The 24,136-nt window shown below is 40.0% G+C and overlaps 1 pseudogene; it reads right to left on the reverse strand.

Annotated features, from left to right (window-relative positions):
* Window positions 1-6,942: 6,942 nt before the first annotated feature.
* On the reverse strand, window positions 6,943-7,026 carry LOC120099543 (U2 spliceosomal RNA; annotated as a pseudogene).
* Between the last annotated feature and the right edge of the window lie 17,110 nt (window positions 7,027-24,136).

Genomic DNA, 24,136 nt, shown 5'->3' on the forward strand with positions numbered 1-24,136 from the left:
GTAGAAACAAAAAGGACCATAGAAAGAATCAACAGAACCAAAAGTTGGTTCTTTGAGAAAATCAACAAGATAGATAAACCCTTAGCCAGACTAACGAGAGGACACAGAGAGTGTGTCCAAATTAACAAAATCAGAAATGAAAAGGGAGACATAACTACAGATTCAGAGGAAATTCAAAAAATGATCAGATCTTACTATAAAAGCATATATTCAACAAAACTTGAAAATCTGCAGGAAATGGACAATTTCCTAGACAGATACCAGTTAGCGAAGTTAAATCAGGAACAGATAAACAAGTTAAACAACCCCATAACTCCTAAGGAAATAGAAGCAGTCATTAAAGGTCTCCCAACCAAAAAGAGCCCAGGTCCAGACGGGTTTAGTGCAGAATTCTATCAGACCTTCATAGAAGACCTCGTACCAATATTATCCAAACTATTCCACAAAATTGAAACAGATGGAGCCCTACCGAATTCCTTCTATGAAGCCACAATTACTCTTATACCTAAGCCACACAAAGACCCAACAAAGAAAGAGAACTTCAGACCAATTTCCCTTATGAATATAGATGCAAAAATACTCAATAAAATTCTGGCAAACCGAATCCAAGAGCACATCAAAACAATCATCCACCGTGATAAAGTAGGCTTCATCCCAGACATGCACGGATGGTTTAATATAGGGAAAACCATCAACGTGATCCATTATATAAACAAACTGAAAGAACAAAACCACATGATCATTTCATTAGATGCTGAGAAAGCATTTGACAAAATTCAACACCCCTACATGATAAAAGTCCTGGAAAGAATAGGAATTCAAGGCCCATACCTAAACATAGTAAAAGCCATATACAGCAAACCAGTTGCTAACATTAAACTAAATGGAGAGAAACTTGAAGCAATCCCACTAAAATCAGGGACTAGACAAGGTTGCCCACTCTCTCCCTACTTATTCAATATAGTTCTTGAAGTTCTAGCCAGAGCACTCAGACAACAAAAGGAGGTCAAGGGGATACAGATTGGAAAAGAAGAAGTCAAAATATCACTATTTGCAGATGATATGATAGTATATTTAAGTGATCCCAAAAGTTCCACCAGAGACCTACTAAAGCTGATAAACAACTTCAGCAAAGTGGCTGGGTATAAAATTAACTCAAATAAATCAGTAGCCTTCCTCTACACAAAAGAGAAATAAGCTGAGAAAGAAATTAGGGAAACGACACCCTTCATAATAGACCCAAATAATATAAAGTACCTCGGTGTGACTTTAACCAAGCAAGTAAAAGATTTGTACAATAAGAACTTCAAGACTCTGAAGAAAGAAATTGAAGAAGTCCTCAGAAGATGGAAAGATCTCCCATGCCCATGGATTGGCAGGATTAATATAGTAAAAATGGCCATTTTACCAAAAGCGATCTACAGATTCAGTGCAATCCCCATCAAAATGCCAATCCAATTCTTCAAAGAGTTAGACAGAACAATTTGCAAATCATCTGGAATAACAAAAAACCCAGGATAGCTAAAACTATCCTCAACAATAAAAGGACTTCAGGGGGAATCACTGTCCCTGAACTCAAGCAGTATTACAGAGCAATAGTGATAAAAACTGCATGGTATTGGTACAGAGACAGACAGATAGACCAATGGAACAGAATTGAAGACCCAGAAATGAACCCACACACCTATAGGCACTTGATTTTTGACAAAGGAGCCAAAACCATCCAATGGAAAAAGATAGCATTTTCAGAAAATGGTGCTGGTTCAACTGGAGGTCAGCATGTAGAAGAATGCAGATCGATCCATGCTTATCACCCGGTACAAAGCTTAAGTCCAAGTGGATCAAGGACCTCCACATCAAACCAGATACACACAAACTAATAGTAGAAAAACTAGGGAAGCATCTCAAACACATGGGCACTGGAAAAAATTTCCTGCACAAAAAACACCAATGGCTTATGCTCTAAGATCAAGAATCGACAAATGGGATCTCATAAAATTGCAAAGCTTCTGTAAGGCAAAGGACACTGTGGTTAGGACAAAACGGCAACCAACAGATTGGGAAAAGATCTTTACCAATCCTACAACAGATAGAGGCCTTATATCCAAAATATACAAAGAACTCAAGAAGTTAGACCGCAGGGAGACAAATAACCCTATTAAAAAATGGGGTTCAGAGCTAAAGAAAGAATTCACAGCTGAGGAATGCCGAATGGCTGAGAAACACCTAAAGAAATGTTCAACATCTTTAGTCATAAGGGAAATGCAAATCAAAACAACTCTGAGATTTCACCTCACACCAGTGAGAATGGCTAAGATCAAAAACTCAGGTGAAAGCAGATGCTGGCGAGGATGCGGAGAAAGAGGAACACTCCTCCATTGTTGGTGGGATTGCAGACTGGTACAACCATTCTGGAAATCAGTCTGGAGGTTCCTCAGAAAATTGAACATTGAACTGCCTGAGGATCCAGCTATATCTCTCTTGGGCATATACCCAAAAGATGCCCCGACATATAAAAAAGACACCTGCTCCACTATGTTCATAGCAGCCTTATTTATAATAGCCAGAAGCTGGAAAGAACCCAGATGCCCTTCAACAGAGGAATGGATTCAGAAAATGTGGTACATCTACACAATGGAATATTACTCAGCTATCAAAAACAATGACTTTATGAAATTCGTAGGCAAATGGTTGGAACTGGAAAATATCATCCTGAGTGAGGTAACCCAATCACAGAAAAACACGCATGGTATGCACTCATTGATAAGTGGCTATTAGACCAAATGCTTGAATTACCCTAGATGCCTAGAACAAATGAAACTCAAGACAGATGATCAAAATGTGAATGCTTCACTCCTTCTTTAAAAGGGGAAGAAGAATACCCTTCGCAGGGAAGAGAGAGGCAAAGATTAAAACAGACACAGAAGGAACACCCATTCAGAGCCTGCCCCACATGTGGCCCATGCATATACAGCCATCCAATTAGACAAGATGGATGAAGCAACGAATTGCAGGCCGATAGGAGCCGGATGTAGATCTCTCCTGAGAGACACAGCCAGAATACAGCAAATACAGAGGTGAATGCCAGCAGCAAACCACTGAATTGAGAATAGGACCCCCGTTGAAGGAATCAGAGAAAGAAGTGGAAGAGCTTGAAGGGGCTCGAGACCCCATATGTACAACAATGCCAAGCAACCAGAGCTTCCAGGGACTAAGCCACTACCTAAAGACTATACATGGACTGACCCTGGGCTCCAACCTCATAGTTAGCAAAGAATATCCTAGTAAGAGCACCAGTGGAAGGGGAAGCCCTGGGTCCTGCTAAGACTGAACTCCCAGTGAACTAGATTGTTGGGGGGAGGGTGACAAGGGGGGAGGATTGGGAGGGGAACACCCATAAAGAAGGGGAGGGGGGAGGGGGATGTTTGCCCGGAAACCGGGAAAGGGAATAACACTCGAAATGTATATAAGAAATAGTCAAGATAATAAAAAAGAAAAAAGAAAAAAGAAAAGATGAAATATTCAATAGAAAAAAAAAGAGTGCTGTAGACCCGTTTTCCTGTTTTCTTTCAGCCAGTTATGGGAACAGAGTGTTCTGCTTTCAGGCGTGTAGTTGTTCTGTCTACTGGTCTTCAGCTGTTCCTGTGGGCGTGTGTTTTGAGTCCACCAGGCAGGTCACTTGGAGCAGAAAATTTGGTCTTACTCCTGGCCTTGGGCATGAATTTCCTCCTTGGGCCTGGCTTTTAGCTCTCTGTGAGGGCAGCAACCAGAAGGGCCTGTCCCTACTTCTGGGTCCCTGTGCACAGGGGGCCCTGATGGTACTAGGTGTTTTCCTTTAGAGTCAGAAATGTGGGCAGAGAGTCGTCTCCTCTGGTTTCCCAGGTGTGTCTGCCCTTCTGAAGGTCTAGCTCTCCCTCCCACGGGATTTGGGTGCAGGGAGCTGTTTGACCAGGTCCCTTCAGATCCAAGTGGAGTCTGAACCACAGGGCTCCTGCAGCTTGAGTACCCCTATCTTCCTATTCCCAGAGGCCCAGTACAGTTTCCTCTTGGGCCAGGGATGTGGGCAAAGGTGGGCAAAAGTGGCGGTCTCTCCTGCCCTGCAGTCTCAGGAGTGCCCACACGTGTTGAAGATGAGCCCTCTCTCCCCCTGGGTTTGCGAGCAGGGAGCTGTGGGCTGGGTGAAATCCACTCCTTAATTACTTAGTGTCTCAGTTATCAGTTCACTGTGTGGCAGTGCTTATATGGAGGGCTCAGTATTATTCACAGTTTGAGTACCGACTAGTGGTTTTGGAAGATAGCATTTGAAGCAGGATAGCAAATTATGGGGATATGTGAAGATGAAGGGGACTTGGGAATCTGGTTAAAACTTCTCACCCGATTAAAAAATAAAGAGGTTCAACCCAACTAACAACATTTTCTAGCATAAACATAATATTTCTCTTAAAAATTCTGAAGGACTGGCAAGATAATTAAGAGACAACCTGAGTTTGCTCCCTGAACCTGATGAAATACAAATGGCCAAGAAACTTTAACATAGGGATTCTCAATCTTCCTAATGCTGTGATCCTTTAATACAATTCCTCATGTTGTGGTGACCAGAAAACTATTTTTGTTGTAATGTAATAACTGTAATTTTGCTACTTTTATGAGTCATAGTGTAAATGCCTGTGTTTTCTCATGATCTTAGGCCATCCCTGTGAAAAGGTCATTCAATTCCAAAAGCGGTGTCAATCTGCAGGTTGAGAACCATTGCTTTAACATCATCAGGGAAATGCAAATTAAAACTTTGGGATTTCATCTTACCTTAGAATGACTAAGACTTGGAAAACAAATGATTTTTAAAGGCTGGCATGGACGTAGAGGAACAGGAGCATTAAGTCTCTGCTGGTAAGTGTGAAAACTGGTGCAGGCATGATGGAAATCAGTGTGGCAGTTCTCCAAAAGGCAGAAATAGATCTACATGATCCAGCTATATCACTTTTGGGCTCATATCCAAAGGACTTTATATCATACTACAGAGATACTTGCTGCTTGCTCGTCCTCACTTCTGCTTGATTCAATGAGACATGGATAATTAAAGTTGGATATGTTTACAGAATAGATATTACTCAGCTATTATGAAAAATTTAAATTGCTGGGAATGCCTTTGTACACCTATAATCCAGACAGGCAGAGGCAAGTGGATTTCTGTGCGTTTGAGGACAGCCTGGTCTATGTAGTGAGTTCCAGACCTGACAGAAAAGTGAAACCGTGTCTCAAAATAAAGCAAAAGAACAAAAAAGAAAACAAAAGGAAATTGGCAGGGAAGTAGATGGAGTTGGAAACAGTCATTCTGAGTACACAGTCCTGGGAAAACAGTACATTACATCTCTTCTTTCATTTGTATGTTAGCTTTGAATCTTTCTGTATATTTTATTTGGAATTCACATAGAGGTCAGGAAACTGCAAGTGCTATGAAGAGGGTCTTTCAAGGGCAGAGAGCTAGAATGCACTGGTTTAAAGGCTTAAAAGGGAATTACAAAACTGGAAGAGATACATTAGAATGGAGGAGGGGAATGCAGAGTAGAAGAGGGAAATTGGGAGGGATAAATAATACTAAGGACTTTCCTAAAAAGCCATATGGAAAGATACTACTACTTTAGAAGCTTTCTAAAATATATTTGCAGAATGTATGAATAGAGTTAAAATGGAGTTATTCTATAATAGATTGAACATAACCCTACTAGAGATCAGAGACTGACAAATAAAAAGCCCATTCTCAGGACTGTGCTACTTCTTTTTGGAGTTGTTGGCCTCTATAGTACGAGAGATCCCCAAACACTGAAGGCTATTTTTACTGTTCTTGGTTACCCTCCAACACTTGATGTTAAGATTCAGTTGCTATAGACACTACTCATCTGAGTCATAGAACATGGAGAAATCAAACTGATATGAAACTGGAATCTTCATCCCTCCTTGTTAGCTTGCATAGTGCAGGAAGTTGCTATATGCAGGGCTGGAGGAGAAAAGTAATCATCAATTTTACCTAGATATGAGTCCTGTGAGATACAATAATGGCTGGCTGGGAAAAATGTGCCTACTGGTAAAATCACAGTACAAAAGTCTTAGGAGTAATCAACCACTCTCTGATTTGGTGTAGGGTCCACTACACAAGATGGAACCCCTACCTGGCATCATTACTGGGCTAAGAATCTGTGACTAAATACAACACAGACCCTAGAAGAGAACCTACTACTATTACTCTATTAAGTAGCTATAATATTAAATTAACTCTTAATGGTACCAGGAATTATCTGATTAATCCCTGGATTAAGGCATCTTATAACCCTGATCATAGAAACTTCATGTTGCAGGAGCTGATGATCAACACAGTAATCCACAACTGGCCAATGTGTAGAGGATAAGAGGTTGCAGAAATTTTAGCCATAGATGGAATATGTATACTACACTTTTTCCTCCAAAGGCTCAGAGATCATTGCTGAAAAGGAGGCAGAAAGTGCATAAAGGCCAGAGGCATTGAATGACAAGGGGACAGTGGTTTCTGGATACAGCTGTGTGGCTTTGCATGTGAACTCACAGAATTTGTGACAGCATGTACTTACTCATTGGAGCCCAACCCAAATCAAATCCTAGTTCAGAGAGAAGCTGATCACAAAGTTCTGCCTCAATCAGAGGCAATATTAGCACTTGTTAGATGCTGAGAGAGGGAAGATCAGCTTTCTCCAAGAGTCCCTGATAAATCTAGAGTATTCCAGTGGAATGCCACACACTCAAGAATATTTGAACAGCACAAATTTGCCTTGATGGAGGAAAAGACATAATTTGATTAGGCTAGGAAAGGGGGGTAGGTCTGGAAAGGGTTGGAGGAGGGAGAATAATATAGTCAAAATGTATGAAATTATCAAAAACCTAATAAAATATGTATTAAATACCTATAATTATTGAGGGTCAGAGAAAAATATTTCATGATAAAATTAGGCTAAAGGAATTTTACACTTGATCTTAGCCAAAAGGCCGAGAAGCGATAGGCTAAAGGAATTTTAACCACTAAGATAGACTTACAAAGGATCTGGAAAGTAATTCTTCATACTGAAAATAAAAATAAACACATCTAAGAGGCTACAGGTAAAAAAATAAAGGGTGTTAGAAGAGCAATTAAGCAAATAAAGAAAAGAACAGCTACTTACAGACTCAACAAAATGATAGAATTCAATCCATATATTTTGTTAACATTGAACATTAATGGTTAAGAGACTAGAATAAGAAATGTAACCAAACAACCTACTTCCTCCAAGAAGCATACTTCACCATAAAAGACAGACACTGCCTTAGGGTAAAATGACGGGAAAATGTGTCCCAACTAAATGGTAACAGCAGATGGGACCAAACTGGTATATGACAAACTAGACTTCAAAATAAAAATGAATACAAAAGTGATAAAGAAGATCAATTCATTCTCATAAGGCATGAATTTAAAAACAATCCTGAATCTATAGGAGACAATGAAGCCAGTCTAAGAAGGATGTTATAAGTGTTAACATTTAAAAAAATCCATAGCAACCTCAAAAAATAACCTAAAGATATGCCATAGGGCTTTAGAAAACCAAGAACAAATCAAACTCCAAAGAAGTAGAATGAAAGAAATACTTAAGATTAGGACAGAAATTGAAAAAAAATTCAATAAAAAATTGGAAAGGATCAATGAAACAAAGCATTAGTTCTCTGAAAAGATAAACAAGAGAAAAAGAATCCTGAGTAAAACTAAAAGAAACATGGAAAAGATTAAAAGGAACAAAATTAGAGATAAAAAGGAGCTATTATGATAAATATTGGTGAAATCTTGGAAATCATTTCAGACATAATTCTCTCCTAAACAGGTCAATCTAAAAGGAACATATAAACGTCTAGACTCAATCTGACCTATCAAAATGAACCAAGATGAAATAATTAAAGCAGCTCTGTAACAGTGATCAGAATGTTTTCAAACTAAAAATGTTCAGGTCTAGGATGATTTACTGTAAGCTTTACCAAAACTTCAAAAAGAACCACTTTTAAATACATTGTCTTTTCTCCAGTTTGTTTCTGGCATTTGTGTGGAAGATGAAGTAGCTGAAGATTCATGACTTTATATTGAGTCCCTTTTGTGTGTGTGTATCCAATTGATCTACATATCAGCTTTTTCCTTTCCCAATAGCATCCTTTTGTGTTACTATAGCTCTATAATATGCTTTGAAATCAAGTATGGCATTTTACTTTATTCATTGAATTTTGCTTTGACTTTATTCATTGAATATTGTACTGACTACCTGAGATCTTTTATGCTTCCAAATGAATTTTAAAATTCCTTTTTATATTCTGTGATGAATGGGTTTAGAATTAATTAGGGGTTTATGGAATCTGAGATTACATCTTATAAGGCATCTATTTCTGCATTATTGATTCTTCTGCTCTATGAGTATGAAAGATCCTGTCTTCTCTTGAGTGTTTTAAAGTTTTCACTGTAGAGATCTCTCACTTCCTCAATTAGATTTATTCCCAAGTAATTGTGTTTGGTGCCTATGAAAGTAGTTTCCCCCTGCTTACTTCGCCATCCTGTCTGTTAACAGTATAAAGAAAGCTAGTGATTTTTGTCTGCTAATTCTGTACCCTGTTAATTGCTGACAGGGTTTATTAGCTCTTAACATTTTCTAGTGGGGTCTTTGGGATCTCTTGTGTATAGAATCATATCATCTTCAAACACTGATACTTTGATTTCACTTTCTTTTTCTTTAAAAAAAAGTTTTCTTTATTTACTATATATTAGTAGAATGTAGCTGTCTTCAGACACACCAGAAAAGGGCATCAGATCTCATTACAGATGGTTGTGAGCCATCATATGGTTGCTGGGAATTGAACTCAGGACCTCTGGAAGAAGAGTCAGTGCTCTTAACCACTGAACCATCTCTTCAGCCCTTGACTTCACTTTATTTGTATTCTCTTTATTAGTTTCTCTTAGGATTGTTCCTGCTAAGACTTCCTGACTACACAAAAGTGAAGAATGTGGACACCCTTTCTATTCCTGATTTTTGTAGAAATGTTTTACATAATGTCTGTAAGTTTGTCCCACTTTTTTTCTTATGTTGAGATTTATTCTTTCCATTCCCATTTTCTTCAGTAATTTTATTATGAAGGAATATTTTATTTTGTCAAAATCCCTTTCTGTCTACTCAGATGGTCTTGTGAAATCCTTGAGTTCATTTACATGATGTGTGACATTTTTGATATGCATATGTTGAACCCTCCTTACATGTATGACATAATGCTAAATTAATAATAATAAATGATCCATTGGAAGTGTTCTTGAATTTGTTTTACAAGCATGTTGTTGAGAATGGTTTTTGTCTATGTTATTCAGGGAGCTTAGTCCATAATTTTCTATTTTGGCCTAATCTTTGTTTAGTTTTTTTTTTCTTTTTTTCAGAGCTGGGGACCGAACCCAGGGCCTTGCGCTTGCTAGGCAAGCGCTCTACCACTGAGCTAAATCCCCAACCCCCTTTGTTTAGTTTTGACATCAACGTAAACTGGCTTTATAAAAAGAGTTTTGTAACATACTTTGCTTTCTTTTAATGAAATAATTTGAGAAGTATTGGTACTTCTCCCTTGGAGTCTCTGGTGAGTCATTTTGTTACCAGGTCTCCTTTCCTTTGTCCCAGTGCAACATAGGAGGTTTGCTGTCAGTTGTGGTGATCTCTTTAAAAATTATGGCTGCTTTCTCAGCACCAGCTTGAATGCTTGAAATTTCCTCTATGGGGTAAATTAGTTCATTACCTTTGAATTAAACTTCACTCAGATTCTAAGGACTTGGATAGAAAGAAACTTTATTAATGGTCAAAATGGATGGCCCCTAGCCTATTTCCTGATAAGAATCATTTTCCCTCTCTGTCCTAGTTTTCTTTCGGTTGCTGTGACAAAACACTCCCTTAAAGCAACATAGGGCAGGAAATGATTCATTTGGCTTACACATCCAGGTCACAGTCCATCACTGACAGAAGCCACAGTAGGAACTTGAACAAGTACTTGAAATATAAACCATAGGGAAATTGTGTTTTCTGCATTGTTTACTGGCTTATTCTTATACAGCCCAGTATTGCCTGTCCAGGGAATGATGCTACCCACAGTGGACTGCCCCCTCCCTTGCCCCTTACATAAATTCTCAATCAAGTCAACATCATAGACATTCCCACAACTGAAACTATCCCTCAACTGAGATCACCTTCTCATATGACTCTAGGATGTGTTAAGTTACTAGGACAACCTCTAAAACCCCGTAAAGCTGGCCTTTACTGTCAGTGTTTCTTCGAGCATCACCATCTTTGAATATTCTTATAGAATTACTCATTGAGTTGTTCTTGTGGAATTCGAGGGTTTTTCTATCCCAAACTTCAATAGTCTCCCATATCCTTCCTGAAACTAGTTTCAAATGCCTATGGACCAGATAACACTTGCCCCAACTCTAATCACCAATTTCTGCATTAGTATATTTTCATCTTCCTTTGATAAAATACTTCCACAAAGACAACTTGACAAAGCTTTTATTCTAGGTCATAGTTCAAGGGTACAGCCCACCATGGCATGGAAGTCAAAGTGACAGAAACTGAAGCATTGGGTCAGATTGCATCTACAGTCAGGAATCAGAGAAAAGGACCAATGCATCAATTCATTTTCTCCACTTCTACAGTCCAGGAGCCTAACCAAGGAATAGCCATAGCATGAAGATCTTCCCACTTCAATTAATTCAATCAAAACAATCATCTATGACATCCATCTCCCAAGTGATTATAGACTCTGTCAAGTTGACAACAGTAACCAACCAAGCTATATTGAAGTCCAGCCCTAGTTACAGACTCAGTCTAAAAAACAAACAACGACAACCAAAAAAAAAAAAAAAACCAAAACAATAGGGATGTAAATTCTTTATTTCTGTGATCCACACTTTATTCTAAGTCCCTGCTGCTGGTCTACAGCATCTGTACTTCTACAAACAACCTTGCTTAACTCATCTAGTCCTTTTCTAGCAGGTTTCTCAGTGTTCTTCCATTCTTAATGAGTTAAAAAGGGACTTTACTTGGAAGAATCAATAGCATTCCAAGAATGCGACAAGAATATAAAACATCTACATTTCTACTCATCAGGAAACACTCTCCTGTCTATCATCTAGGCAAGAAACCTGTGGTGTGATTCTCAAGTTCATATAAAGAGGGCTATTCCTTTCCACCAGACTCATCTGTGATTCTAGGATCTCTCATCCCTTTTAGAGGACTGTACAGCATGGTGGCTATTTTTTTCATGATCCTTCTGCTTTATTTTTTTTGCTTTTTTTCTATTTTTATTCTTTTTTATTGGATTTTTTTTGTTTTGCTTTTGCTTAGTTTTTTTTTTTTTTATTAACTTGAGTATTTCTTATTTACATTTCGAGTGTTATTCCCTTTCCCGGTTTCCGGGCAAACATCCCCCTGATCCCTCTCCCTCCCCTCCTTTATGGGTGTTCCCCTCCCCATCCTCCCCCCCTTGTCGCCCTCCCCCCAACAATCCAGTTCACTGGGGGTTCAGTCTTAGCAGGACCCAGGGCTTCCCCTTCCACTGGTGCTCTTACTAGGATATTCATTGCTACCTATGAGGTCAGAGTCCAGGGTCACTCCATGTATAGTCTTTAGGTAGTGGCTTAGTCCCTGGAAGCTCTGGTTGCTTGGCATTGTTGTACATATGGGGTCTCGAGGCCCTTCAAGCTCTTCCAGTTCTTTCTCTGATTCCTTCAATGGGGGTCCTATTCTCAATTCAGTGGTTTGCTGCTGGCATTCACCTCTGTATTTGCTGTATTCTGGCTGTGTCTCTCAGGAGAGATCTACATCCAGCTCCTATCGGCCTGCAATTCGTTGCTTCATCCATCTTGTCTAATTGGATGGCTGTATATGTATGGGCCACATGTGGGGCAGGCTCTGAATGGGTGTTCCTTCTGTGTCTGTTTTAATCTTTGCCTCTCTCTTCCCTGCCAAGGGTATTCTTGTTCCCCTTTTAAAGAAGGAGTGAAGCATTCACATTTTGATCATCTGTCTTGAGTTTCATTTGTTCTAGGCATCTAGGGTAATTCAAGCATTTGGTCTAATAGCCACTTATCAATGAGTGCATACCATGCGTGTTTTTCTGTGATTGGGTTACCTCACTCAGGATGATATTTTCCAGTTCCAACCATTTGCCTACGAATTTCATAAAGTCATTGTTTTTGATAGCTGAGTAATATTCCATTGTGTAGATGTACCACATTTTCTGTATCCATTCCTCTGTTGAAGGGCATCTGGGTTCTTTCCAGCTTCTGGCTATTATAAATAAGGCTGCTATTAACATAGTGGAGCACGTGACTTTTTTATATGTCGGGGCATCTTTTGGGTATATGCCCAAGAGAGGTATAGCTGGATCCTCAGGCAGTTCAATGTCCAATTTTCTGAGGAACCTCCAGACTGATTTCCAGAATGGTTGTACCAGTCTGCAATCCCACCAACAATGGAGGAGTGGATATTTTTAATTTACACTTCAAATGTTATCAGCTTTCCCGGTTTCCCGTCCATAAACTCTCTATCCCCTCTCCCTCCCCCTTCCTCTATAGGCTGTTCTTCGACCCACCCACTCCTTACCACCCCCTTGCCCTAACATTCTCTACACAGGTCGGGGGTTGTCCAGCCTTGGCAGGACCAAGGGCTTCTCCTCCCATTGGTGCCGAACAAGGCCATCCTCAACTACTTATGCAGCTGGAGCCATGGGTCTGTCCATGTGTACTCTTTGAGTAGTGGTTTAGTTCCTGGGATCTCTGGTTGGTTGGTATTGTTGTTCTTATGGGGTTGCAAGCTCCCTCAGCTCCTTCAATCTTTCTCTAACTCCTCTAATGGGGACATCATTCTCAGTTCAATGTTTTGCTGCTAGCATTGGCCTCTGTATTTGTTACTCTCTGGCAGAGCCTCTCAGGAGACAGCTATATCAGGCTCCTGTCAGCATGCACTTCTTGGCTTCACCAATATTGTCTAGTTTTGCTGGCTGTATGTATGTGTGCCGGATTCCCCAGGTGAGGCAGGCTATGAATGGCCATTCCTTCAGGCTCTGCTCCAAACTTTGACTCTATATCTCCTCCTACAAATATTTTTGTTCCCCCTTTTAGGAAGGACTGAAGCATCCGCACTTTGGTTGTCCTTTTTCTTGTGCTTCATGTGGTTTGTGGATTTTATCTTGGGTATTTCGAGCTTTTGGGCTAATATCCACTTATCAGTGAGTACATACCATGTGTGTGTGAGTCCGTGGTTTGTTTTTTTTTCCCCGGAGCTGGGGACCTAACCCAGGGCCTTGCACTTGCTAGGCAAGCGCTCTACCACTGAGCTAAATCCCCAACCCCGTGAGTCTGTGTTTTATGATTGGGTTACCTCACTTAGGATGACATTTTCTAGTTGATTCCATTTGCCTATGAATTTCATGAAGTCATTGTTTTTGACAGCTGAATAGTGTTCCGTTGCGCAGATGTACCACATTTTCTGTATCCATTACTCTGTTGAAGGGCATCTGGGTTCTTTCCAGCTTCTGGCTATTGTAAATAAGGCTGCTATGAACATAGTGGAGCATGTGTCTTTGTTGTATGTTGGAGCATCTTTTGGATATATGCCAAGGAGAATTATAGCTGGGTCCTCAGTTAGTGCAATACTCAATTTTCTGACAAACCTCCAAACTGATTTCCATAGTGGTTGTACTAGCTTGCAATCCCACCAACAATGGAAGTGTTCCTCTTTCTCCACATCCTCCCCAGCATCTGTTGTCACCTGAGTTTTTGATCTTAGCCATTCTGACTGGTGTGAGGTGGAATCTCAGGGTTGTTTTGATTTGCAATTCACTGATGGCTAAGGATGTTGAACATTTCTTCAGGTGCTTTTGGCCATTCGATAATCCTCAGCTGAGAATGTTTTGTTTAGCTCTGTACTCCATTTTAAATAGGATTATTTGGTTCTCCAGAGTCTAAATTCTTGAGTTCTTTGTATATATTAGATATTAGCCCTCTATTGAATGTAGGAGTACTAACAATCTTTTCCCAATCTGTTGGTTGCCATTTTGTCCTAATGACAGTGTCCTTTGCCTTATAGAAGCTTTGCAGTTTTATGAGGTCCCATTTGTTGATTCTTGATCTTAGAGCATAAGCCATTGATGTTCTGCTCAGGAAAATTTCCCCAGTGCCCATGTGTTTGAAACTCTTCCCCACTTCTTTTTTCTATTAGTTTGAGTGTATCTGATTTGATGTGGAGGTCCTTGATCCATTTGGACTTGAGCTTTCTACAGAGTGATTAGAATGGGTCAATTTGCATTCTTCTACACGCTGAACTCCAGTTGAACCAGCACCATTTGTTGAAAATGCTATCTTTTTTTCCCCTGGATGGTTTTAGCTCCTTTGTCAAAGATCAAGTGACCATAGGTGTATGGGTTCATTTCTGGGTCTTCAATTCTATTCCATTGATAGACTTGCCTGTTTCTGTACCAAAACCATACAGTTTTTATCACTATTGCTCTGTAGTACAGATTGAGGACAGGGATGGTGATTCCCTGAGAAGTTCTTTTACTGTTGTGGATGACCAAATGCGGATGCTTCACTCCTTCTTTAAAAGGGGAACAAGAACACCCTTTAGAGGGAATAGGGAGGCAAAGTTTAGAACAGAGGCAGAAGGAACACCCATTCAGAGCCTGTCCCACATGTGGCCCATACATATACAGCCACCAAACTAGATAAGATGGATGAAGCAAAGAAGTGCAGGCTGACAGGAACCGGATGTAGATCTCTCCTGAGAGACACAGCCAGAATATGGCAAATACATAGATGAATGCCAGCAGCAAACCACTGAACTGAGAATGGGACCCCCATTGAAGGAATCAGAGAAAGGACTGAACGAGCTTGAAGGGGCTTGAGACCCTATATGAACAATAATGTCAACCAACCAGAGCTTCCAGGGACTAAGCCACTACTCAAAGACTATACATGGACTGACCCTGGGCTCCAACCTCATAGGTAGCAATGGATAGCCTAGTAAGAGCACCAGTGGAAGGGGAAGCCCTTGGTCCTGCCAAGGGTGGACTCCCCAGTGAATGGGACTCTTGTGGGGAGGGCCGTAATGTGGGGAGGACTGGGAGGGGAACACCCATATAGAATGGGAGGTGGAGGGGTTGGGGGATGTTGGCATGGAAACCGGCAAAGGGAATAACACTTGAAATGTAAATAAGAAATACCTAATTTAATAAAGATGGGGAAAAAAGAGAGAGCCTTAATTTTTTTAAATCTTAATATTTGTACACGGTTTTTAGGATAGGTTATTAAACATGATTCAACCCTCACCAACCCCCCAAGATAAAGAATAAGAGGGGCAAAAATAATCTCAGTAACATATCTATAGCAGAACAGATTCGATCACCTGACTGTATCTGGTCGGAACACTAGGGTCGTATTTAGACCTACAGGATGCACAATCATTTTACATCAAGAAGAAATAAATTTGCAATTTAAAGCAAGTTACAGCAAGTATGCTGCACAAAGATAAATTAGTATGAAGCAAAGCATTCAAACAAGAGTCCATAAACCACCACATTGCAAATAATGCTCCTAATTCTAAAACATGCCTATCTAACCAATCGACTAGTAAACTCTTATTAGTAGGACACAAAGCATAGTGTTGACCCGAATAAACAAAAGACTCTTAAATATGTTGTAAAATAAAGTCATACGTTTCTGCTTATTCTTCCATGAATACGACAGAGAAGACAATACTGAAGAAATTATGTTTGAGAATATATGTAAGCTAAATATTACACCATTATTATTATTAGGCAAACAAATTAACCAACTGTAACAACTACAGACATTTTTGTTTGCAGTTTATTTTCAGGGAACATGGTAGTGATAGCTAAGTCATGTCTAAAGTTTTCTGACTTCTGGAGATTTAAAAATTACTGAGGTCTCCCAAACTCTTTGATTTATGTGGGTTTTATAAATTTTTATTAGAAATTACAAATGAGCACACACTTCTATGCCATGTGAATCCAAAATGGAGAGGTTGGATGACTCCAAAGTCCTGTTTACAGAGCAGTCCTGCCATCCTGGTACACCCTGACTGGAGAGGTTAGCAGGCCCTGGAACCTACCCCCTGGTGTACACGTCTTCTAGTCCATGTAACAACCCTAGTAGGAGAGGTTAGACTACTCAGAAAGCCTCCTCCCATCACACACTTCCACCAACCAGGCTTAGACTTGGGCTGGGGATATTAGTGGCCTCAGGGTCTTGGCTTCTAGTGTCCACTTCCACCACCTACTGTGCTTCCCTGCTGGTGAAACTAAAAGCATGACTACCTCCCCTTAGCACACACCTTTTCCTTCTCATGTGCACAACTGTTGGTTAAGCCAAAGGACTCATGATCTCTCAGACAAGAACACACTCCTGATGTGCTATGTGCAGCCATGTGTTTTGTGAAGCCAGGGGATTGGGATGTCACTCCACTTCAGGCGCATCCACATGCCCTCTCACTCCACTGCAACTCATGAGGCTAAAGAATTCTACACTGTCAAAACCTGGTGCAAAACTCAGACAAACCAGTGCACCCTAACTGGTTAACTTAAAGGATGTGGGACCCTCCATGATTGGGGAAGCCAAAGGCTGTGTAATAAACCAACCCCTGTTACGAAGGCTGTACACTCCACATGTACTCTGGCCAATCAAGTTAGATGACTTAGGATTTTCCAGCCCAAGCACTCATTCTCACGACACTGAGACCAGAGAGTGTGTGAAACTCCTTGTGAGAGAACCCTGTTTGCTAGAGTTCATAAAGCCTGTCTCATGAGACCAGGTGCTATATCCTCCTGGCTGAGCTAAAATAAGCCCAGGTTTCACATCTGTGAATCATAGAAATACTAAACAAACTTATTCTGAATGAACAAGTTGTAATGCAAAACCACAAGTAACATGAAAAGGCAAGACAAAATACCCCTCCCAATATTATCAGTCTCATAGTAATGACTGTCAACGATAGTGACTTGGACAGAATTCCAAATAATGGAAGAATGGTTATAAGCATGTTCAGGTCATTCACAGAGGGTGGAAATAAGCACGTGCATGGATTCAAATAATCCTAAGGAAATGCAAGGAAATAAAAACACCCATCAGCACTAAAAAACACAACGTGGGACATGAAAATAAAATGCAAAAAAGAAATAGAAATGCGGGATAAAGCCAAACAAACAATAACAGACATGAAACTGTCAGTGAGTCAAATTAAAAGCTCAGCAGAATGCTTCACTGATAGACTGGATCATGAGGAGGATAGAGTATGGGGTGAAGACAAGGGAAAGTAACTAAATCATGCAGCAGAAGTCGATGACACATGCCTTCCTACCTTTTTATTGAAAATAGACTTTTCCCTCATGTATCTTGATTACAGTTTTCTGTCCCTCTACTACATTAAGTTTCTTCCCACCTCTCCTCCCACTGGGATCCAACCCTTATCTATCTTTCATTTGAAAGCAAACAGGTTTCTAAACGATCATAATAAAATAAATTAAAATAAAATATAATAAGATAAAACAAAGACCAGCACACCAGAATAGCGCAAAACAAACATAAGGAAGAGCCGACACTTGAAACAGATACAGAGACCACTTATCCACACACTCAAAAATCCCATAAAAGCACTTATGGGAAATCATAATAGACACACAAAAGGACCTGCAGGGTAAAAATAGAATAAAAAACAAATAAAATAAAAATAAAATAAAAATAAAATATAAGATGATCCCTCAAAAAAGCATTGATGAAGGAAAGCCATACATGAGTAATTCGGACATTCTATTAGCTAACTGTTGTCTTCTATAACTCTATTTGTTATAACAATTTTTTATCTTTTCATATCTTCTTTCATATATTATTATCTTCTGACCACAGATTCCCCTCCATCATCTCCTCCCAGTTCTTCAATTTCTTCTTTCCTCCAGATCCACTCCTCCTCTGTTTCCCTTCAAAAGGGGGCAGACTTCCCAGAGATATCAACCAATCATGGCATAATGAGTTAAAATGAGACTAGGCACACACCTTCATATCAGGGCTGCACAAGTCAATCCAATAGGTGTAAGTAAAAGGGTCACAAAGCAGACCAAATAGTCACAGTCCCTGCTCCCACTGCTAGGGATCCCACAAGAATACCAAGTTATACAAATATAACATATATGCAGAACAGAGGACCTCGGTCAGACCAAAAAGGTTCCGTAATGGCAGGTTCAGTCTCTGTGAGCCCCTAAGAACCCTGCTTAGTTGATGCTGTAGGATTTCTTGTAGTGTCTTCAACTCCTCTGGCTACTGTAATCCTTCCTTCCCCTCTTCCATAGGATCCTGTGAGCTCTGTCTAATGTTTGCCTGTGGGTCTCTGCATCCGTTCCCATCAGTCGCTGGATGAAGCCTCTCAACCGTGATTATGCTAGACTCTGGTCTACAAGTATAGCAGAATATCGTCAGGAATCAATTCATTGACCACTTCACTCCCCCATTCTTGTTTGGTCTCTGGGCAATCTGGTTCCTGGCCCTTCAAGCAGTGTGGGGCATGGGCTCCCTCTTGTGGCATGGGTTTCAAGTTGGACCAGTCTTTAGTTGGCCAATGCCATAATTTCTGTGCAATATTTATCCCAGCACATCTTGCAGGAAGGACAAATTGTCGGTCACAGGTTCTGTGGCTGGATTGGTGTTCCCACTACATTGCTTGGTTACAGAAGACGGCCAGTTTGGCTCCATATCCCTCATTACTAAGAATCTTCACTAGAGTCACTCTTAGAGTTTCAAGGAAGTTTCCACTGCACTAAGTATCTACCTTACTCCCATGTGCCCCCCAATTTCAGTTGCCACTCCCAGTACTATCTCGCTCCAAATCCACACAACACCTGATCCCTCCTGTCTACCTCCTGCCCCATCCTGACTCACTCCCAGTTCACCCACAAAATCTATTCTATTTCCACCTCCCAAGGAGATCCTTGCATCTGTGGATAATAGCATGATTATCTTTTACTTTACACTTAATATTCACTTACAAAGGAGTACATACCATGTTTGTTTTTCTGGACCTGGGTTACCTCACTTTGGATGATTTATTTCCAGTCTATCCATTTGTCTGCATTTTTTTATTTCTTGGTTTATTGGGTATTTTTTATTTACACTTCAAGTGTTAGCCCCTTTCCTAGTTTCCCCTCAATAAACCTCCTATCCCATCCCCTCCCCCTTCTTCTCTGAGGGTGTTCCCCCACCCAACCACCCACTCATTCTCACCTTCCCACCCTGACGTTCCCCTACAACATTGGGGGTCCAGCATTGGCAGGAACAAGGGCTTCTCCTTCCACTGGTGTTCAACAAGGCCATCCTCTGCTACATATGCAGCTGGAGCCATGGGTCTGTCCATGTGCGCTCTTTGGGTAGTGGTTTAGTTCCTGGGAGCTCTGGTTGGTTGGTGGTGTTGTTCTTATGGGGTTGCAAGTCCCCTCAGCTCCTTCAATCCTTCCTCTAATTCCCCAAAAGGGGGTCCCATTCTCAGTTCAATGGTTGGCAGCAAGAGTCTGTCTTTGTATTTGTCATGCTCTGGCAGAGCCTCTCAGGAGACAGTTTTATCAGGCTCCTGTCAGCATGCACTTTTTGGCATCATCAATATTGTCTGGGTTTGGTGGCTGTATATATATATATATATATATATATATATATATATATATATATATATATATATATATATATATATATATATATATATATATATATATATGGGCTGTATCCCCAGGTAGGGAAGGCTCTGAATGGCCATTCCTTCAGTCTCTGCTCCAAATTTTGCATATCTCCTCCTACGAATATTTTTGTTCCCACTTCTAAGAAGGACTGAAGCATCTGCATGTTGGACTTCCTTCTTGAGCTTCATGTGGTCTGTGGATTGTATCTTGGGTAATTTGAGCTTATGGGCTAATATCCACTTATCAGTGAGTATATACCATGTGTGGTATTTTTGTGATTGGGTTACCTGACTCGGGATAGTTTATAGTTCAATCCATTTGCCTATGAATTTCATGAAGTTATTGTTTTTAATAGCTGAGTAGTACTCCATTGTGAAGATATACCACATTTTCTGTATCCATTCCTCTGTTGAAGGACATCTGGATTCTTTCCAGCTTCTGGCTATTATAAATAAGGCTGCTATGAACATAGTGCAGCATGTGTTCTTGTTATATGTTGGAGCATCTTTTGGGTATATGCCTGGCAGTGGTATAGCTGGGTCCTCAGGTAGTACAATGTCCAATTTTCTGAGGAACCTCCAGACTGACTTCCAGAGTGGTTGTACCAGCTTGCAATCCCACCAACAATGGAGAAGTGTTTCTCTTTCTCCACATCCTCAGCAGCCTCTGTTGTTAACTGAGTTTTTACCTTTGCCAGTCTCACTGGTGTGAGGTGAAATCTCAGGGTTGTTTTGATTTGCATTTCCCTTATGATTAAGGATGTTGAACATTTCTTTAGGTGTTTCTCAGCCATTCGGCATTCCTCAGCTGTTAATTCTTTGTTTAGCTCTGAACCCAATTTTTTAATAGGGTTATTTGTCTCCCTGCGGTCTAACTTCTTGAGTTCTTTGTATATTTTGGATATAAGGCCTCTATCTGTTGTAGGATTGGTAAAGATCTTTTCCCAATCTGTTGGTTGCCGTTTTGTCCTAACCACAGTGTCCTTTGCCTTACAGAAGCTTTGCAGTTTTATGAGATCCCATTTGTCGATTCTTGATCTTAGAGCATAAGCCATTGGTGTTTTGTTCAGGAAATTTTTTCCAGTGCCCATGTGTTCCAGATGCTTCCCTAGTTTTTCTTCTATTAGTTTGAGTGTGTCTGGTTTGATGTGGAGGTCCTTGATCCACTTGGACTTAAGCTTTGTACAGGGTGATAAGCATGGATCGATCTGCATTCTTCTACATGTTGACCTCCAGTTGAACCAGCACCATTTGCTGAAAATGCTATCTTTTTTCCATTGGATGGTTTTGGCTCCTTTGTCAAAAATCAAGTGCCTATAGGTGTGTGGGTTCATTTCTGGGTCTTCAATTCTATTCCATTGGTCTATCTGTCTGTCTCTGTACCAATACCATGCAGTTTTTATCACTATTGCTCTGTAATACTGCTTGAGTTCAGGGACAGTGATTCCCCCTGAAGTCCTTTTATTGTTGAGGATAGCTTTAGCTATCCTGGGTTTTTTGTTATTCCAGATGAATTTGCAAATTGTTCTGTCTAACTCTTTGAAGAATTGGATTGGTATTTTGATGGGGATTGCATTGAATCTGTAGATTGCTTTTGGTAAAATGGCCATTTTTACTATATTAATCCTGTCAATCCATGAGCATGGGAGATCTTTCCATCTTCTGAGGTCTTCTTCAATTTCTTTCCTCAGTGTCTTGAAGTTTTTATTGTACAGATCTTTTACTTGCTTGGTTAAAGTCACACCGAGTTACTTTATATTATTTGGGTCTATTATGAAGGGTGTCGTTTCCCTAATTTCTTTCTCGGCTTGTTTCTCTTTTGTATAGAGGAAGGCAACTGATTTATTTGAGTTAATTTTATACCCAGCCACTTTGCTGAAGTTGTTTATCAGCTTTAGTAGTTCTCTGGTGGAACTTTTGGGATCACTTAAATATACTATCATGTCATCTGCAAATAGTGATATTTTGACCTCTTCTTTTCCGATCTGTATCCCCTTGATCTCCTTTTGTTGTCTGATTGCTCTGGCTAGAACTTCAAGAACTATATTGAATAAGTAGGGAGAGAGTGGGCAGCCTTGTCTAGTCCCTGATTTTAGTGGGATTGCTTCAAGTTTCTCTCCATTTAGTTTAATGTTAGCAACTGGTTTGCTGTATATGGCTTTTACTATGTTTAGGTATGGGCCTTGAATTCCTATTCTTTCAAGGACTTTTATCATGAAGGGGTGTTGAATTTTGTCAAATGCTTTCTCAGCATCTAATGAAATAATCATGTGGTTCTGTTCTTTCAGTTTGTTTATATAATGGATCACGTTGATGGTTTTCCGTATATTAAACCATCCCTGCATGCCTGGGATGAAGCCTACTTGATCATGGTGGATGATTGTTTTGATGTGCTCTTGGATTCGGTTTGCCAGAATTTTATTGAGTATTTTTGCGTCGATATTCATAAGGGAAATTGGTCTGAAGTTCTCTTTCTTTGTTGGGTCTTTGTGTGGTTTAGGTATAAGAGTAATTGTGGCTTTTTGTTCTAGAGCTTTTAGGTGTGCTGTCAAGCTGCTGACATATGCTCTTTCCTGTTTCTTTCTGCAGGCACTCAGCGCTATGAGTTTTCCTCTTAGCACAGCTTTCCTTGTGCCCCATAAGTTTGGGTATGTTGTACCTTCATTTTTATTAAATTCTAAAAAGTCTTTAATTTCTTTCTTTATTTCTTCCTTGATCAGGTTATCATTGAGTAGAACATTGTTCAATTTCCACGTATATGTGGGCATTCTTCCCTTATTGTTATTGAAGACCAGTTTTAGGGCGTGGTGGTCCGATAGCACGCATGGGATTATTTCTATCTTTCTGTACCTGTTGAGGCCCGTTTTTTGACCAATTATATGGTCAATTTTGGAGAAAGTACCATGAGGAGCTGAGAAGAAGGTATATCCTTTTGCTTTAGGATAGAATGTTCTATAAATATCTGTTAAGTCCATTTGGCTCATGACTTCTCTTAGTCTGTCTACGTCTCTGTTTAATTTCTGTTTCCATGATCTGTCCATTGATGAGAGTGGGGTGTTGAAATCTCCCACTATTATTGTGTGAGGTGCAATGTGTGTTTTGAGCTTTAGTAAGGTTTCTTTTACGTATGTAGGTGCCCTTGTATTTGGGGCATAGATATTTAGGATTGAGAGTTCATCTTGGTGGATTTTTCCTTTGATGAATATGAAGTGTCCTTCCTTATCTTTTTTGATGAATTTTAGTTGAAAATTGATTTTATTTGATATTAGAATGGCTACTCCAGCTTGCTTCTTCTGACCATTTGCTTGGAAAGTTGTTTTCCAGCCTTTCACTCTGAGGTAGTGTCTGTCTTTGTCTCTGAGGTGTGTTTCCTGTAGGCAGCAGAATGCAGGGTCCTCGTTGCGTATCCAGTTTGTTAATCTATGTCTTTTTATTGGGGAATTGAGGCCATTGACGTTGAGAGATATTAAGGAATAGTGATTATTGCTTCCTGTTATATTCATATTTGGATGTGAAGTTATGTTTGTGTGCTTTTCTTCTCTTTGTTTTGTTGCCAAGACGATTAGTTTCTTGTTTCTTCTAGGGTATAGATTGCCTCCTTATGTTGGGCTTTACCATTTATTATCCTTTGTAGTGCTGGATTTGTAGAAAGATATTGTGTAAATTTGCTTTTGTCATGGAATATCTTGGTTTCTCCATCTGTGTTAATTGAGAGTTTTGCAGGATACAGTAACCTGGGCTGGCATTTGTGTTCTCTTAGGGTCTGTATGACATCTGTCCAGGATCTTCTGGCTTTCATAGTTTCTGGCAAAAAGTCTGGTGTGATTCTGATAGGTCTGCCTTTATATGTTACTTGACCTTTTTCCCTTACTGCTTTTAATATTCTTTCTTTATTTTGTGCGTTTGGTGTTTTGACTATTATGTGACGGGAGGTGTTTCTTTTCTGGTCCAATCTATTTGGAGTTCTGTAGGCTTCTTGCATGCCTATGGGTATCTCTTTTTTTAGGTTAGGGAAGTTTTCTTCTATGATTTTGTTGAAGATATTTACTGGTCCTTTGAGCTGGGAGTCTTCACTCTCTTCTCTACCTATTATCCTTAGGTTTGATCTTCTCATTGAGTCCTGGATTTCCTGTATGTTTTGGACCAGTAGCTTTTTCCGCTTTACATTATCTTTGACAGTTGAGTCAATGATTTCTATGGAATCTTCTGCTCCTGAGATTCTCTCTTCTATCTCTTGTATTCTTTTGGTGAAGCTTGTATCTACGGCTCCTTGTCTCTTCCTTTGGTTTTCTATATCCAGGGTTGTTTCCATGTGTTCTTTCTTGATTGCTTCTATTTCC

This window comes from Rattus norvegicus, chromosome X (assembly GCF_021556685.1).
Source record: "Rattus norvegicus strain SHRSP/BbbUtx chromosome X, alternate assembly SHRSP_T2T, whole genome shotgun sequence".
Classification (NCBI taxonomy): domain Eukaryota; kingdom Metazoa; phylum Chordata; class Mammalia; order Rodentia; family Muridae; genus Rattus; species Rattus norvegicus.